Source organism: Mixophyes fleayi, chromosome 11 (genome assembly GCF_038048845.1).
Source record: "Mixophyes fleayi isolate aMixFle1 chromosome 11, aMixFle1.hap1, whole genome shotgun sequence".
Lineage (NCBI taxonomy): Eukaryota > Metazoa > Chordata > Amphibia > Anura > Limnodynastidae > Mixophyes > Mixophyes fleayi.
The window spans coordinates 8585566-8604629 of NC_134412.1; the positions used below are offsets into that span (position 1 = coordinate 8585566).

At 40.4% G+C, this 19064-nt stretch overlaps 1 protein-coding gene across 1 annotated transcript in view; it reads left to right on the top strand.

Moving 5' to 3' along the window:
- LOC142107450 (uncharacterized) overlaps positions 1–19064 on the top strand; it is a 223850-nt gene that overhangs the window by 109479 nt on the left and 95307 nt on the right. The gene's annotated exons all lie outside the window — the stretch shown is intronic.

Below are 19064 nucleotides of genomic sequence, written 5' to 3' on the forward strand. Positions count from 1 at the left end.
CAACCCACGTAAACTCGCAACTTGATACATTTACCCCCAGGACTGTAAAAAGTACCTTGATTTATAATCCAACAGTTGTGCATTGAGAGTGGGGAGCCTGGGGCCCTGGTCTGTTGACTCAGTCCTATTGGGCTTTGTCACCATATTTAATGTCCTACAGCTGGCAGTGGTAGGTCAGTCCCCTGTCCTACCTAACTCAGCTCCCGTTCTGTCAGCCTGGGTAAGCCTAGGGCAGCATGCTTAGGTTGGCAAACAGGATGCACAGCCGAAATGCTCCTCCACCCTCATGGCTCAACACTTCCATTCCCCTTCTAACCCTTCCTGCTCCTTTCTTTCCTTCAGGACATGTGGGGCTGCTGTCAACTCCCAGTGTGTGGAGACCCTGCAGGAGGCACAGAGAGGATTATGCCGCACACAGAATTCAAGCTCTGCCGATCAAGTAATTGTAGTGGTACTAGTATAATAAGTGTTGGGTAGAGTATTAATGTAACGTGTGTGGAGTTATTGCTTTTGTGTCTGTGGGGGAGAGTTTTAATGTAATGTAGTGGGAATAATAATATAATGTGTGAGGGAATTAATGTATTGTGTGTTCATAGGGTGCTAATGTAAAGTGTTGTTGTAGAGGTATTATTGCAACATAGTAGGGGTTGTAATGTAATGTGTGTGGGAAGATATTAAGGTTATGCAGTGGGGATATTAATGTAATGTGGGCACGATAATGAACATTAATATAATATGTGTGACTATGAATTTAATGGGTATAGCATAGGTTATAAAGACTATGTAGTGGGCTAAGCCTGCAACCTGTCCTGATCTGGCACGACAGTCTTCATTTTGGGAAACTGTTCCCTACAGGCTCTTACTCTGTTGTGGTGTTCAGTGGAGAAGGTGTCAGTTTGCTGCACTGCACTATACAGCAGAATCTCTCACTTCTGCTTCATGATTACCAGCACTCTCACAGACCAACTTCCTACATAGAGCAGCCGAGGTGGGAGCTACAATGATGACCAGAACACTCCTCCACTGGATGTTGTAGCTGGTATGAACCGGTGTGGGGGGGAGACAAACGCTTGGTGCACACAGAGCCGTAACTTAGAATTCTAGAGCCTGGGGTGAGAAAGACAAATGCCACCCCCCTAGCCCTCAATTTTAACCAAATTAACCTAAAATATTCCTAAATTGCGCCCCCCTTCAGCATTGCGCCCTGGGTGGTCGCCCCTGTCGCACAGCCCTAGTTACGGCCCTGGGTGCACATTTAACTAAGGAGAATTGTGGGAGAGTGTATGTGACAAGGGAAGAGTGAAAAATGCATCTGTCACATATTCCATCCCCACTCTCTCTTTGTCACACGTATTTCCCACCATACTCCCCTCGTCACATATCGGGTGGGCACTTCTCTTGCACACATACCCACTTAATTCATAAAAAGCAGATATGACACAGCAGATATTAGAGATGTGTGTGTTTGATAGAAAGGGGTGGAAAGACCGCACCAGGCACAATTAGTTTCCCATTATAGAGTATGTATGAGTTCTATATATAGTAGGGATGAGCGCGCTCGGATTTCTGAAATCCGAGCCCACCCGAACGTTGCGGATCCGAGTCGGATCCGAGACAGATCCGGGTATTGGCGCCAAATTCAAAAGTGAAACTGAGGCTCTGACTCATAATCCCGTTGTCGGATCTCGCGATACTCGGATCCTATAAATTCCCCGCTAGTCGCCGCCATCTTCACTCGGGCATTGATCAGGGTAGAGGGAGGGTGTGTTAGGTGGTCCTCTGTGCTGTTTAGTTCTGTGCTGTTTAGTTCTGTGCTGTTTAGTTCTGTGCTGTTTAGTGCTGTGCTGTTTAGTGCTGTGCTGTGCTGTGCTGTTTAGTGCTGTGCTGTGCTGTGCTGTGCTGTGTTCTGCAGTATCAGTCCAGTGGTGCTGTGTGCTGTGCTCTGTCCTTCTGAGGTCAGTGGTGCTGCTGGGTCCTGTGCTGTGTCCTGTTCAGTCCAGTGGTGCTGTGTCCTGTGCTCTGTGCTTCTAAGGGCATAGTTATTTCCCCACTATTCCCAAGTTTTTAAAAAATAAAAAAAAAGTAAAAAATAATAAAAAATTTTAAAAAAAAAAAATATATAATAATTATAACCAAATTTGCAAAACCAATCCAGCATTATAAGTCCATTGGTACTGCAATATTACCAAGTTCACACATTCTGCAGTATCAGTCCAGTGGTGCTGTGTCCTGTGCTCTGTCCTGCTGAGTTCCGTAGTGCTGCTGGGTCCTGTGCCGTGTCCTGTTCAGTCCAGTGGTGCTGTGTCCTGTGCTCTGTGCTTCTAAGGGCATAGTTATTTCCCCACTATTCCCAAGTTTTTTAAAAATAAAAAAAAAGTAAAAAAAAAAAAAAAAAAAAATATATAATAATTATAACCAAATTTGCAAAACCAATCCAGCAGTATAAGTCCATTGGTACTGCAATATTACCAAGTTCACACATTCTGCAGTATCTTGTGCTACATATAATGGAGACCAAAAATTTGGAGGATAAAGTAGGGAAAGATCAAGACCCACTTCCTCCTAATGCTGAAGCTGCTGCCACTAGTCATGACATAGACGATGAAATGCCATCAACGTCGTCTTCCAAGCCCGATGCCCAATCTCGTAGTACCGGGCATGTAAAATCCAAAAAGCCCAAGTTAAGAAAAAGTAGCAAAAAGAGAAACTTAAAATCATCTGAGGAGAAACGTAAAGTTGCCAATATGCCATTTACGACACGGAGTGGCAAGGAACGGCTTAGGCCCTGGCCCGTGTTCATGACTAGTGGTTCAGCTTCACCCACGGATCTTAGCCCTCCTCCTCCTCCCCCCCCCTACAAAAAATTGAAGAGAGTTATGCTGTCAGCAACAAAACAGCAAACAACTCTGCCTTCTAAAGAGAAATTATCACAAATCCCCAAGGCGAGTCCAAGGGTGTTGGTGGTTGTCAAGCCTGACCTTCCCATCACTGTACGGGAAGAGGTGGCTCGGGAGGAGGCTATTGATGATGTAGCTGGCGCTGTGGAGGAACTTGATGATGAGGATGGTGATGTGGTTATTGTAAATGAGGCACCAGGGGGGGAAACAGCTGATGTCCATGGGATGAAAAAGCCCATCGTCATGCCTGGTCAGAAGACCAAAAAATGCACCTCTTCGGTCTGGAGTTATTTTTATCCAAATCCAGACAACCAATGTATGGCAATATGTAGCTTATGTAAAGCTCAAATAAGCAGGGGTAAGGATCTTGCCCACCTAGGAACATCCTCCCTTATACGTCACCTGAATAACCTTCATAGTTCAGTGGTTAGTTCAGGAACTGGGGCTAGGACCCTCATCGGTACAGGGACACCTAAATCCCGTGGTCCAGTTGGATACACACCAGCAACACCCTCCTCGTCAACTTCCTCCACAATCTCCATCAGATTCAGTCCTGCAGCCCAAGTCACCAGCCAGACTGAGTCCTCCTCAATACGGGATTCATCCGAGGAATCCTGCAGCGGTACGCCTACTACTGCCACTGCTGCTGTTGCTGCTGTTAGTCGGTCATCTTCCCAGAGGGGAAGTCGTAAGACCGCTAAGTCTTTCACCAAACAATTGACCGTCCAACAGTCGTTTGCCATGACCACCAAATACGATAGTAGTCACCCTATTGCAAAGCGTATAACTGCGGCTGTAACTGCAATGTTGGTGTTAGACGTGCGCCCGGTGTCCGCCATCAGTGGAGTGGGATTTAGAGGGTTGATGGAGGTATTGTGTCCCCGGTACCAAATCCCCTCGAGATTCCACTTCACTAGGCAGGCGATACCAAAAATGTACAGAGAAGTACGATCAAGTGTCCTCAGTGCTCTTAAAAATGCGGTTGTACCCACTGTCCACTTAACCACGGACATGTGGACAAGTGGTTCTGGGCAAACGAAGGACTATATGACTGTGACAGCCCACTGGGTAGATGCATCCCCTTCCGCAGCAACAGCAACAGCTGCATCAGTAGCAGCATCTACAAAATGGCTGCTCATGCAAAGGCAGGCAACATTGTGCATTACAGGCTTTAATAAGAGGCACAACGCTGACAACATATTAGAGAAAATGAGGGAAATTATCTCCCAGTGGCTTACCCCACTTAGACTCTCATGGGGATTTGTGGTGTCAGACAATGCCAGTAACATTGTGCGGGCATTAAATATGGGCAATTTCCAGCACGTCCCATGTTTTGCCCACACCATTAATTTGGTGGTGCAGCATTACCTCAAGAGTGACAGGGGTGTGCAGGAGATGCTTGCGGTGGCCCGCAAAATTGCTGGACACTTTCGGCATTCAGCCAGTGCCTACCGCAGACTAGAGGCACATCAAAAAAGCTTGAACCTGCCCTGCCATCACCTCAAACAAGAGGTTGTGACGCGCTGGAACTCCACCCTCTATATGCTGCAGAGGATGGAGGAGCAGCAAAAGGCCATTCAGGCCTACACAGCCACCTACGACATAGGCAAAGGAGTGGGGATGCGCCTGAGTCAAGCGCAGTGGAGACTGATTTCCGTGTTGTGCAAGGTTCTGCAGCCATTTGAACTTGCCACACGAGAAGTCAGTTCCGACACTGCCAGCTTGAGTCAGGTCATTCCCCTGATCAGGCTGTTGCAGAAGCAGCTGGAGAAAGTGAGGGAGGAGCTGGTAAGCCATTGCGATTACAGCAAGCATGTAGCTCTTGTGGATGTAGCCCTTCGTACGCTTTGCCAGGATCCGAGGGTGGTCACTCTTTTAAAGTCAGAGGAATACATTCTGGCCACCGTGCTCGATCCTCGGTTTAAAGCGTATGTTGTGTCTCTGTTTCCGGCGGACACAAATCTACAGCGGTGCAAAGACCTGCTGGTCAGGAGATTGTCCTCTGAAGAGGACCGTGACATGCCAACAGCTCCACCCTCATTTTCTTCCACATCTATGGCTGCGAGGAAAAAGCTCAGTTTTCCCAAAAGAGGCACTGGCGGGGATGCTGATAACATCTGGTCCGGACTGAAGGACCTGCCAACCATTGCAGACATGTCTACTCTCGCTGCATTGGATGCTGTCACAATTGAAAAAATTGTGGAGGATTACTTTGCTGACACCATCCAAGTAGACATGTCAGACAGTCCATATTGTTACTGGCAGGAAAAAAAGGCAGTTTGGAAGCCCCTGTACAAACTGGCTCTATTTTACCTGAGTTGTCCCCCCTCCAGTGTGTACTCGGAAAGAGTTTTTAGTGCAGCGGGGAACCTGGTCAGTGAGCGGCGAAGGAGGTTGCTTCCTCACAACGTTGAAAAAATGATGTTTATAAAAATGAATAATCAATTCCTCAATGAAGTACAGCACTGCCCTCCAGATACTACAGAGGGACCTGTGGTTGTGGAGTCCAGCGGGGACGAATTGATAATGTGTGATGAGGAGGAAGTACACACTGTAGGGGGAGAGGAATCAGAGGTTGAGGATGAGGACGACATCTTGCCTCAGTAGAGCCTGTTTAGTCTGTACAGGGAGAGATGAATAGCTTTTTTGGTGTGGGGGCCCAAACAAACCAATCATTTCAGTCAAAGTTGTTTGGTAGGCCCTGTCGCTGAAATGATTGGTTTGTTAAAGTGTGCATGTCCTATTTCAACAACAGACCTCTCAACTGCAGCTCATCCCTCCTCTGCGGGGATAATGTCTCCTGTGCTCTGACACGTCACTCTGTGTACTCTCAGCCTCAGGATCTGACACTACAGCTACCATGCCTCTTGTAGCAGCCCTCACTCCAGGGCCTCTTCCATGTGCAGTGTCCCCCTCTCTCTTGGGTTCACTATAGTGGCATGGAGTTCTCCCCCTCATCCAGGGCACACATTCCTTGCCCTGGCTCAGTCACCACGCTCAGACTTCCAGGCAATGCTGGGGGAGCCTGGGAGCTTCCACCCCAGGTCCCCAGCTACAACTCTCCTCTCCTGTGTCTTCTCTCTCTTTCTGACACTTTAAAGATCGTGCCTTTAAATGAAAAAGTCAGTCTTCATTGCACGACTATGTGCAAGTGCAACAGGGACATTTTTTTGGGTTTACAAAGTCAAACAATAACACTACGACCCTGTCTGTCTGGGGTCTGTCAATGACGAATTGTCTGGAGCATGTTTGGAGGAGGTATTGTGGCCCCGGTATCAAATTGGGTACCGGGGCCACCCCACTATGCAGTCCAGATACTTGTTTGGTGGAATTCCGACACGTGGAGGGTTTTTTAATTATATTGTGGCCTCGGTACCAAATTGTGTACCGGGGCCACCACACTACGCAGTCAAGATACTTGTTTGGTGGAATTCAGACCAGTTGAGGGTTTTATTATTATATTGTGTGGACCACTCTATCTATACCACACTACAACTCTATACCACTCTATTTCCTACTTTAATTCTATTTAATTCTATTTCCTACTTTAATTCTATTACTAATTAATTAACATAAAGAGGAACAAAAAAAACCAATTTTACCAAAAGTATAATATGACTTAGACTTACAAACACTACACTTGAAAGATCGTGCCTTTAAATGAAAAAGTCAGTCTTCATTGCACGACTATGTGCAAGTGCAACAGGGACATTTTTTTGGGTTTACAAAGTCAAACAATAACACTACGACCCTGTCTGTCTGGGGTCTGTCAATGACGAATTGTCTGGAGCATGTTTGGAGGAGGTATTGTGGCCCCGGTATCAAATTGGGTACCGGGGCCACCCCACTATGCAGTCCAGATACTTGTTTGGTGGAATTCCGACACATGGAGGGTTTTTTAATTATATTGTGGCCTCGGTACCAAATTGTGTACCGGGGCCACCACACTACGCAGTCAAGATAGATAGATGCGTATCATAGATAAAGTACATTCAGTGGTGTGGGGCAAATTGAAAAATATTCAAAATGCACTGACATTATCAAAAACAAGAGGTTGTCACACGCTAAAACTCCAACATGTATATGATGGAGAGGATGGAGGAGCAGCCGTATGTGTAGTGTAATGCAGACCTGTTGAAGGTTTTTTATATATTTTATTGTGGTGCCCAGTGCCCACTCCTCTAGGCAGTCCAGGTACATTTATTGGTGCGATTCATAAAAGTTCAGGGTTTTTAATATATTGTGGTGACCCACTCCTCTACGCAGTCCAGGTACATTTATTGGTGCGAATCAAACAAGTTGATGGTTTTCTTATTATATATATTGTGGTGACCCACTCCTCTACGCAGTCCAGGTACATTTATTGGTGCGAATCAAACAAGTTGATGTTTTCTTATTATATATATTGTGGTGACCCACTCCTCTACGCAGTCCAGGTACATTTATTGGTGCGATTCATAAAAGTTCAGGGTTTTTAATATATTGTGGTGACCCACTCCTCTACGCAGTCCAGGTACATTTATTGGTGCGAATCAAACAAGTTGGTGGTTTTCTTATTATATATATTGTGGTGACCCACTCCTCTACGCAGTCCAGGTACATTTATTGGTGCGATTCATAAAAGTTCAGGGTTTTTAATATATTGTGGTGACCCACTCCTCTACGCAGTCCAGGTACAATTATTGGTGCGAATCATAAAAGTTCAGGGTTTTTAAGATATTGTGGTGACCCACTCCTCTACGCAGTCCAGGTACAATTATTGGTGCGAATCATAAAAGTTCAGGGTTTTTAAGATATTGTGGTGACCCACTCCTCTACGCAGTCCAGGTACAATTATTGGTGCGAATCATAAAAGTTCAGGGTTTTTAAGATATTGTGGTGACCCACTCCTCTACGCAGTCCAGGTACAATTATTGGTGCGAATCATAAAAGTTCAGGGTTTTTAAGATATTGTGGTGACCCACTCCTCTACGCAGTCCAGGTACAATTATTGGTGCGAATCATAAAAGTTCAGGGTTTTTAATATATTGTGGTGACCCACTCCTCTACGCAGTCCAGGTACAATTATTGGTGCGAATCATAAAAGTTCAGGGTTTTTAATATATTGTGGTGACCCACTCCTCTACGCAGTCCAGGTACAATTATTGGTGCGAATCATAAAAGTTCAGGGTTTTTAAGATATTGTGGTGACCCACTCCTCTACGCAGTCCAGGTACAATTATTGGTGCGAATCATAAAAGTTCAGGGTTTTTAATATATATTGTGGTGACCCACTCCTCTACGCAGTCCAGAAAGATACCTTTTTGCAACGTTTTGGACTAATAACTATATTGTGAGGTGTTCAGAATACACTGTAAATTAGTGGAAATGCTTGTTATTGAATGTTATTGAGGTTAATAATAGCCTAGGAGTGAAAATAAGCCCAAAAACTTGATTTTTAAACTTTTTATGTTTTTTTCAAAAAAAATCCGAATCCAATACCTTAAATCCGAACCGAGACCTTTCGTCAAGTGTTTTGCGAGACAAATCCGAACCTCAAAAATAACGAAAATCCGGATCCAAAACACAAAACACGAGACCTCAAAAGTCGCCGGTGCACATCCCTAATATATAGTACTACTTAGATACATCTCTAATATGATATATTTTATATCCTCATAGTGCTCTATAGAGGGAACTCCAGACATTACTTATACCAACTCTACTATAAGATTATAAGATTGTTGTTGGTTTACTTTTTTCATTTGCTCTAAGAAGGCGCATCCAATTAGCGCTTTACCCTAATACATATAATTATATTCCATGGAGGATATAAGTGAGGCTATGCAATTTATTTTGCATTTTTAATCACTTATTCACTTTTTTATTCAAATTTTTTTTCACAATATTTCGCTCGCCTCATTCCATTTATATTGTTTCCATAACATTTTATTATATATCAATAAAAGTTATGTTTTATTTAGCACTGCTGTGGAGTGCCTCTTGATACACTGCTTTCTTTCACCCTTTATTTATATGTGTGTGTTTGAGCCAATGCATCCATTATTATTATTATTATTATCGTTTATTTGTTAGGCGTCACAAGGTATCCGCAGCGCCGTACATGGTACAAACAGTATACTATACAGGGTAAAACAATACAGAACAATAAACACAAAGTACCAAAACTTCAGAAACTCCAGGCAGGCAAATACTGTAAAGACGGAGCGTAAGAACAGGTGTAGAGACAGGAGGGGAGAGGGGCCCTGCTCATACGAGCTTACATCCTAAGGGAGGGTAGACAAAATCAGGCACAAGAGGGAGCCAGTGACGCAAAGGGGAGAGAAAAAGGAGCCAGTGAGAAACAGAAGAGGTGAGAGGTTAAGTGGATGGTTGGTAGGCTGACAGCAATGCCGCTTTACACAGACTCCCAGCTTGTAAATTCCTTTTTGTTTAAAGTAACTGGATTTAGAAATATAAAAAATGGTATCAAGAATCATAGTGTTCCAAGGGTTTTCAAAAAGTACACGGAGTAAGCCTAATAGATTTATGAGCCTCAAACAAGTCCAGTGTGACAATAGGGGTGTTAGGCTCCAAACTAAATCCATAAAGTTTCACTTTTTGACATTAAACATTAAAAACTTGATAACCAAAAGGTCTAAATGAAGGGTATGAAATTATCTCTTTTTATGAATAAAAATTTAACTTAATATAGTAAGTTTAGCCATCTCTTTTTATATACTCTTTCAATAGGTTTTTAAATTGATTTTTAATAGGGATGAGCGGGCTCGGATATCTGAAATCTGAGCCCACCCGAACCTTGCCGATCCGAGCCAGATCCGAGACAGATCCAGGTATTCCCGCCAATTGCAAAACTGAAAGCGAGGCTCCGAGTCATAATCCCGTTGTCGGATCTTGCGATACTCGGATTCTATAAATTCCCCGCTGGCCGCCGCCATCTTCACTCAGGCATTGATCAGGGTAGAGGGAGGTTGTGTTAGGTGGTCCTCTGCCCTGCTATATCCTGTGCTGTGCTGTGCTGTGCTCAGTCCAGAGGTACTGTGTCCTGTGCTCTGTCCTTCTGAGTTCAGTGGTGCTGCTGGCTCCTCTGCTGTGTCCTGTTCAGTCCAGTGGTGCTGTGTCCTGTGCTCTGTCCTTCTGAGTTCAGTGGTGCTGCTGGGTCCTGTGCTGTGTCCTGTTCAGTCCAGTGGTGCTCTGTCCTTCTAAGGGCATTGTTATTTCCCCATTATTCCCAAGTTATAAAATTTATATATAAATATATAAATTTTAAAAAAAGTTATAAAAAAAATGAAAAAAAAATAATTATAAAAAAAAAAAGAAATTAAAAAAAAATATCCAAAAACAATCCTGCAGTATAAGTCCATTGGTACTGCAATATTACAAAGTTCACTGATTCTGCAGTAAAAGTCCACCAGTGGTACTGCAATATTACAAAGTTCACTGATTCTGCAGTATTAGTCCAGTGGTAATGCAATATTACAAAGTTCACTGATTCTGCAGTATAAGTCCAGTGGTACTCTCCTGTGCCGCATATAATTTTTAAAGGCTTTGCCGAGTGTGTGTGGCTTAGGGGTACGCTCTCTTGTGCTACATATAATGGAGGATAAAGCTGCGAGGAAAAAGCTCAGTTTTCCTAAAAGACCCGCTAGCGGGGATGCTGATAACATCTGGTCCGGACTGAAGGACCTGCCAATCATTGCAGACATGTCTACTGTTGCTGCATTGGATGCTGTCACAATAGAAAAAATGGTGGAGGATTATTTTGCTGACACCATCCAAATAGACATGTCAGACAGTCCATATTGTTACTGGCAGGAAAAAAAGGCAGTTTGGAAGCCCCTGTACAAACTGGCTCTATTTTACCTGAGTTGTCCCCCCTCCAGTGTGTACTCGGAAAGAGTTTTTAGTGCAGCGGGGAACCTGGTCAGTGAGCGGCGAAGGAGGCTGCTTCCTCAGAACTTTGAAAAAATGATGTTCATAAAAATGAATTATCAATTCCTCAATCAAGTACAGCACTGCCCTCCAGATAGTACAGAGGGACCTGTGGTTGTGGAGTCCAGCGGGGACGAATTGATAATGTGTAAGGAGGAGGAAGTACACACTGTAGGGGGAGAGGAATCAGAGGTTGAGGATGAGGACGACATCTTGCCTCAGTAGAGCCTGTTTTGGACTAAAAACAATATTGTGAGGTGTGAGGTGTTCAGAATAGACTGGGAATTAGTGGAAATGATTGTTATTGAATGTTATTGAGGTTAATAATAGCGTAGGAGTGAAAATAAACCAAAAACTTGATTTTAACACTTTTTATGTTTTTTTCAAAATAAATCCGAATCCAAAACCTTTAAATCCGAACCAAAACCTTTCGTCAGGTGTTTTGCGAAACAAATCCAAACCCAAAACCTCAAGGAAATCCGAATCTAAAACACAAAACACGAGACACCAAAAGTGTCCGGTGCACATCCCTAATTTTTAATAGACATATTATAATCATATTATAATCTTTTTTATATAATTAATGTTATAAGTGAATTGTGTAATATGTAAGGGAATTTTAACCTTACAATGGTGTAGTGGTAGCTTTACGGAGTATAGATGGATGCTATTAAAAGGCTGAATTGTTTTAGGACTTTATGTGACTTGCATTTAATTTCACTTATATGGTATTCATATTTTTAGTTTTTAGATTTTCTCCAGAACCAGTGTTCAGTGTTTGTGGGTCACTAGAATCGGTTCATGTTCCTGTTAAATTAAACAAAGAAGAATATACAAGCTAGAAGTCCATTTAAAGCAGCGTTACTGTCAGCTCCAATAATGGATGCTTCCCATTGGCTCAAACAGACACACCTCTAATACAGCGATTGATTAGCCACCCAACTTTTAATAATAGATCTGAATCTGTGCTGGCAGCCCAAGGAGGATGGGAATACAAAGATGGAAAATCCTGGGATTACATGTAATTTTGAAGATATAAGTTTTAAAGATTTTATAACTCACTGGTTACATGTAAAATTTTTAAGGGCTAAGATTGGTGTTAAACTGTATATAGTGAGCGGACATATGATCGGTTCATCCGCCGGTGAGTATTAATATAAGAATTAGCATGACTATGAGACTTTAAAATTGTCCCTGAACTTTTTTTTTTTATTGGTTTAAAATTATGTTTATTATATTTATAAGTTATTCCATTTATGTAAAGGTATTGTATTTCTGTGTGATATGTAATCATTTTATTGGGCTAAGGGAAACAGACCCCTGTCTGTTGAAGTCCCAGTGATGAAAGGCATAAGGGGTGTGGCCTAACCAGGACCGGTGCTAGGGTCATTGGCGCCCTAGGCACACTTTCAAAATCGGCGCCCCCCCCTCCCCCCGGCACACTTTCAAAATCGGCGCCCCCACCCGGCACACTTTCAAAATCGGCGCCCCCACCCGGCACACTTTCAAAATCGGCGCCCCCACATGGAACACTGTCAAAATTGGAGCCCCCCCCCGGCACACTTTCAAGATCAGCGCCCCCACCCGGTACACTTTAAAAATCGGCGCCCCCACCCGGCACACTGTCGAAATCGGCGGCACCCCCCAGCTGCTCCTCTCTGCTCCATCTCCTCCCCTCTACTCACTGACACTGTTGGGCCATGATGATGATGTCACGCCCGACAGTCAGTGAGTGGAGGGGAGGAGATATGGCAGAGAGGCGCGGTGGTTATCCATAGCCGCTTCCCCCCTCCCCGTGGATTTATCTGAAGCTGTGCCCCGGCCGGGGAAGGTATGGTCAGCGGTCGCACAGTTTTAAAGTAATTTTAATTGTGTGGCGCCCTCCAGAGCCCTAGGCAACTGCCTAACCTTGCCTAATGGGAGCGCCGGGCCTGGGCCTAACACAATCCAAGTCGTGCAATAAGCTTGACTGTTTGTATGTATGCCAGCTTGCTAAGAATCCTATACAGTTCCCATGTAGGGACTAGACGTTATTTTTATATGAAGTGCACGCAAAGTATCAAATCTAAGTAAACACTCTATTGGTATGCATTAAAAAAAAAATTAAAAGGCTCCAGTTCGATAAACGCATCAAACTATTAATTAGTGAAATAAAATTCAGATAAAGTGAAAAAAAAAGTAAGAAAATGTGTATTAAAAACACTTTGTAGTCACTGTCTGTATAGTAGATATCTCCAATTTATTAGCTTGTATATATAGTTATAACATATAAATTGATATGTACACTTTAATGGCAATAAATAAATATAATAACTCAGACAGAACTTAAAGATCCTCTCATGTACAGCCAGGTTAATAAAGAAATAGGTCCCATAGAGCAATTGCTAGCGGATACAAACAGCATATTATAAAATCTCGACTAACTGTCTACATTCATCGATGCTAAAAATGGCTTCAAATGAACTTCTGTTTATAACAGATTAGTACAATGTAGTGTTCAACAGTCATACATGTTAGACTAAGCCAAAATGACAGACAGGCAAATTCCTATAATCTGAAATTGCTCTCTATATATCATTACACTAAGTTACTTATCTAGTTTTTCAATAGCATATACCTTAACATAATCACAAAATAAATATTCTTGCATACCAACACCTAGTGGACATAATCATATATACATTTTATTTTAAAAACAATTCTAATATATTTAGAATACATTTCAGCCATTTACTATGGGAATCATATTCAAGAAACATGACAAATGGGAATATACATATATATATATATATATATATATATATATATATATATATATAAATAAAATGTCTAGTGGCGTGTATTATTCTGTCTGTGTGTGTGTGTGTGTGTAAAAAATAAAACCAAGCTGCAGCGCCACCTGCTGGGCGGAGTTATACACTGACCTACTAAATTCTTAGTGTGTGTGGGGGAAAAAATTCAGAAAGGGCTGAAATTTGGTATACTAAGACGTTTTTAATTTGTTAATTTAATTTGTTAATTGTTAAAAGTGTTTATAAAGATTTAAAAAATATATATATATATATATTTCTTGAAGGAGAAGTGACAGTTGGGAGTGGTTGGTGGTTGCCGGGGGTGACAGTGGGGAGTGGTTGGTGGTTGAGGCCTGGGCTATGGCCCAAATGCATGACAAGAACCTTTTAAACACCTTAAGTAGCTTGATTTGACTAGAATACACACACACACATCAATTTACAAAAAACAATCACACTTATATTCAAATTTAAAACCAATTCCAATGTATATAAATGAAATAAAAGGAGCAATACCATACCCATCATTAAGTCATAATGGCGACAATGTGTTTAACTGATACATCAAATACATTTCTTGTTGTGAGAGTAGCCTTTCTATGACTCCAATCCCTACACCAAACATACGTTCAATGGCCTCACAAGATAAAAATTGTGGATCAGAACCATGTTTAACATTAAAATGCCTAGGGATTGAATAGTTCTCTAGTCCATTTTTTTATATTTTTCACATGTTACTGCACCCTAATTTTCAGGTGTCTCTTGGTACCTCCTATATATTTAAGACTACATGTGCACTTTAACATATAAATCACATAAATAGTCAAACAAATCATAAACCTCTTAATACTATACATTTTGGACCCATCAATGATTAGGAAACTCTTGTGTCTTCTGTTTACATATTTTCAAATATTACAGTTCTCACATTTAAAATGATAAACATGTTTTTTGTTACATTATATCTTTCCCTTTAATATAGTTTTCCCTAGTCATACTCGGTGCCAGCATGTTTTTTAGGTTCTCTGCTTTTCTAAAAATAATAACCGGGTGTTTTTGTAGTATCTCACACAAGATGGGATCTAATATCAAGACACCCCAATGTTTCTTAAATACTTGCTTAATATATTTCTCCTGACTATTATACTTTGTAATAAAGGGTATAATTTATGTGTTTGGTGGTCTATATAATTATATTCCAAAAAGTGCTTTCCTATCTGTTCAGTTTTGATCAATGCATCAGTAATAATATCATTAGGGTAACGTCTCCAGAAATCATTGTGCGTAAGGAGAAATATGTTCTTCACAAATCTTGTCTGAGTTACAGTTGCATCTAATCTTTCAAAGCTGATATAGTGGAATGTTACTCTTCCACTTCCTCATATTTCCACTTCTAATATGCTCATAGCTATTCATATCTACAGGCTTAAAGTAACTGCACGTTTGGACTGTCTTGGGTCATTAAAGCAAGGGGGTTCCGCGCTGGGCTAAAAAAGTATTATATATTGTAATCCAGGTGAAATAAAGCAGCTGTAAACATAGGGGAAATTGCTAATCCCCAACTAGAAATATCAATAGAACAAAAGATAACAGCGCTAAATGACACTCTGGGATAAACGATGTAGATAGTAAAAATGGTCTCAAAAACCAGGGCAGAATAAATGAATACTTCAAACATTTAATAATGCACATACATGTATTGAAATCCAGCAATATAATAAAATAAGGAGATAATACTCCTAAGGTGTATGTAAAAAACCGCAATCAACTTGTCAATTGAACACAAAAATAATTAATGGGCCACAATAATGTACAAGCCAAGGCCACAATCACATATATATATATATATATATATATATATATATATGGATAAAAATAGAGAGCATGGTAGAACGATGAATGTGGGTACTAAAATCAATACCGGAGTATAGAGTTCAATTCAAGTGTCCAGCAATAGATAGGGATAGCGAAAACCAGCGGTACTCACGATCCTCTAATCTCAGCTCAGTTCACGGCTCTCCGGATTGAATGTTGTTACAGCTTGGGCTGTTAGATGTCCACAGTGTCCTGAGAAACGATGTCTCCTTAAACATATGTAACAGCTCTCTACAGCGTACAGCTGTCAGCACATGGTTATGTGTGCTGAGAAAATCTGCCTGGGCAGAAACAGGGAATCAAATTTTTCAGGTCCCTCTCAGATTGGGTCCGTGTATTGGATATGTGTTCAAAACTCCAAGTGATAAGCGGTAATATGCTCCACAGCAATAGGCGACGCGTTTCGTCCCTGAATGAGACTTTCTCAAGCCAAAGGTCATCACCTGCTAGAATAAAATCTAAAAATTCAATCTTGAACTCATTTATATTATCAGTAAAATTCAGATTAAAATCATTATCACTACTATACTTCAAAATATCAAAAAATTACTACTCTATTATTCCATAACTTAATGATATCATCTTTTCATCTTTTAAACAATTTGATCATGTGGCTAAAAGGAATGTTACTATACATGACACAATGCTCCCATATTCCCATAAGTAAATAAGCAAAGCTAGGGGCAAAAATCGTCCCCATAGCAGTACCACATACTTAGATAAAATTAATCTAAAAATTTTAAATCATTGTGAGTTAAAATAAATAACATTTGATCACATATAAAACATCTAAAATAATCTTCATTAAGAGGATCATCCATTAGAATTTTTCTACAGGCAGCTGTGCCATTCTTATACACTATCGATGTATATAGCTTTTGTACATCAATAGTAACCCATTTGAATTCTGGAATTTCATTTAAAGTTCTCAAACAATTTTAAAACTGATAGTCAATGAATCTATCTCAGCCACAATGGGTCTACCAAGGGGATTTATTAAACTTTCATGAACTTTGGGTAGATGGGACAATATGGGAATTTTTAGGTGGTTCTGCAACATATATTTATACTCATTGATATCCAAAAAACCTTTTTTTTCACAACCCTGATTAAGGAGTTTGTAACTCCAAAACATAATTATTAGTTGGATGCTTTTTTTATTTGGTATATTAGCATTCATCACTAAATAAATTCAGTTCTATTTAATGGAACAACACCCCCCCATTTGTTGGCTTGTTTGGTTATTGAATCCATATTGTCTCTTCATATATCCATATCTGTTGATTTTATTTTGTTCATATCTCAGAGATGGCACTATGGGATTCATGTTTGGACGTACGTCCATTTGCGTAGCGCATATTGCATGAAATATCTCTGTGTATGCTCAGAAATGGACCTTACACCATTAAATGCAATTGCATCCAATTCATTTATGAATGCAAATGACATTTACCAGTTCATACGACTAGGGGGGCAGAACAGAGGAGAGAAGGGGCGGACTAACGTAGACCATGTACAGTAAGGGTGTACCGAGGGCATTCCAATGAAGATGTGGCCAATTCAAGTCCAGTGTTAAATGTTAGTACGCTTGATTTTAGTTGTATTATTTGTACCAGCTACAGGCCAGGTGTATCTGCCGACTGATAGTGATGACTGACACGTCATAGTCTTTGTTTTAAAAAACTATATGTATGTATGCTACTAGCTAGCACAGAAAATGGTTTTGGAAGCAAGAGAGATTATAAAAACGCATTTTAAAATATATAAACATATGTGTATTAAAAGCATCTTTATGTATTTAATGTTAAAACAAATATATTTTTAAATCCAGATTTTTATTAATTATTAAAGTGTTAAGAGTAGTTTATTTATTTTATAATAGAATTTGTTGTATGTTTTCTGATGTGACCTTATATTGTACAAACTTTTGTGTGTATACTGCAGTGTGTTCTGTCTGTCTACATATGGCAATTAAAGTAGCGTACTTCCACCCAGATTACAATTGAAATGTATCTTTGTATATTGGATTTGAATACGATCGGAACAGAGCACAAGTTCAGTTCTCTTTATTTAAAACGCTTATTTGCAAGTTGCATTCAGACTTGAATCAGGCCCTTTATACTCATGATTTTGTCATGCTTATTAAAAGATAAGGATGATACATCTGTATGCTGTACGTTTGTTTTAGATATTTCCTCTAGATAATGAATAGCTTCTTGTTCATAAGAGTTTGAAAATTTTTAGCATCATCTGGATTGACAGAGGGAAGAGATGTTGTAGGGTTAGAATTATGTATCCTATTTTCTTTTAAAATTCCATTCTTATATATATTTTTTAATATTAACTTTCTTACAAAGAGGTTCAGGTCTCTTTCTATCTTGAAACTGTCAAAGGATTGAGTCAGTGAAAATGATCACCCTTACTTAGAACTTCTTTTTGTGTATTACTTAGAATTGTATTTGTGAGATTGATGATTTTAATAGGAATTGTATTATTTTCTAATATCTGTGTTTTCTTTGTGTTCTCTAGCTCTCCTTCCATCCCTTGTTTGTTATGTTTCTTCTGTCCCCCGCCCCTCTTTTTAGTTATTTATACATATATCCCCATCTTATTTCCCCTGGCTTTTGCCTAAAAACTCCATAACTTCATGTGTGAATTATGTGAGTCTCGTTGTTCCAAGAACATGTCAATCAATTCTCCATCTGAAGCATAAACTTCAGATGTTGTGTAATCATTTATCCTTTCAGATCTGGAGTTATACTAATTATCTGGTTGATTCCATCAAATCCTTGTTATACAGGTAATCATTTTTTTTCCGTAATGTGGCATTTCATGGTATGATTGGTCTCAAGGTCTGGTTGCTTGGCAACCAGTCTCTTCGGTGTTTTGATTGGTTTGTTAACATATGTACTGGTATCATCTCCTAGGTTTGGTTGCTTGGCAACCTGGTTATCTTGAATCATGATTGGTCTGTTGCAAGTGTGTGTGGAGAAAGAGATTAGAGCGCCCATTAAACATGGATGAGCGGAAACAAATTTATTTCTAAGCAATAGACCACCAGCAAACAAAAACAAACACAAAACACACCACAATGCAAAATACTAAATACTGGGGAAAAAAAGCAAAAAAACCAATAAAACATGTGTGAATAAGCAAAACAAATTCAATAATATAAATATACCATTCAAACATTAAAAAGGAATACTGTAAAGAAAAAATAGAAAATAATATGGTATATATACCTCTCTGAAATATGCATCACCTAACCATTACCCTAAAGATTACTATAATGTAAGATGTTGCTAGGCAACCGTTTGCTATTCATTGCTCGTGTTGTCTTGAACATCTATTGTGACATATGTGTTTTCTTCTGTGGCCTTTAAATATAAATTTTTGGTTCAGATAAAATATTTGTCCTTTTGCTGCAGTGACCTTGTGTCTCCAATTACAAATATTTGCACAACACTCTGCTTTTGGCTTTCTCGAACATTCAGAGCCCTGATTAGTTTGGAGAGACAAATGATCAGTTAATTGGCAACCTTTTGGCTATCACAGAGAACTTCAGGTA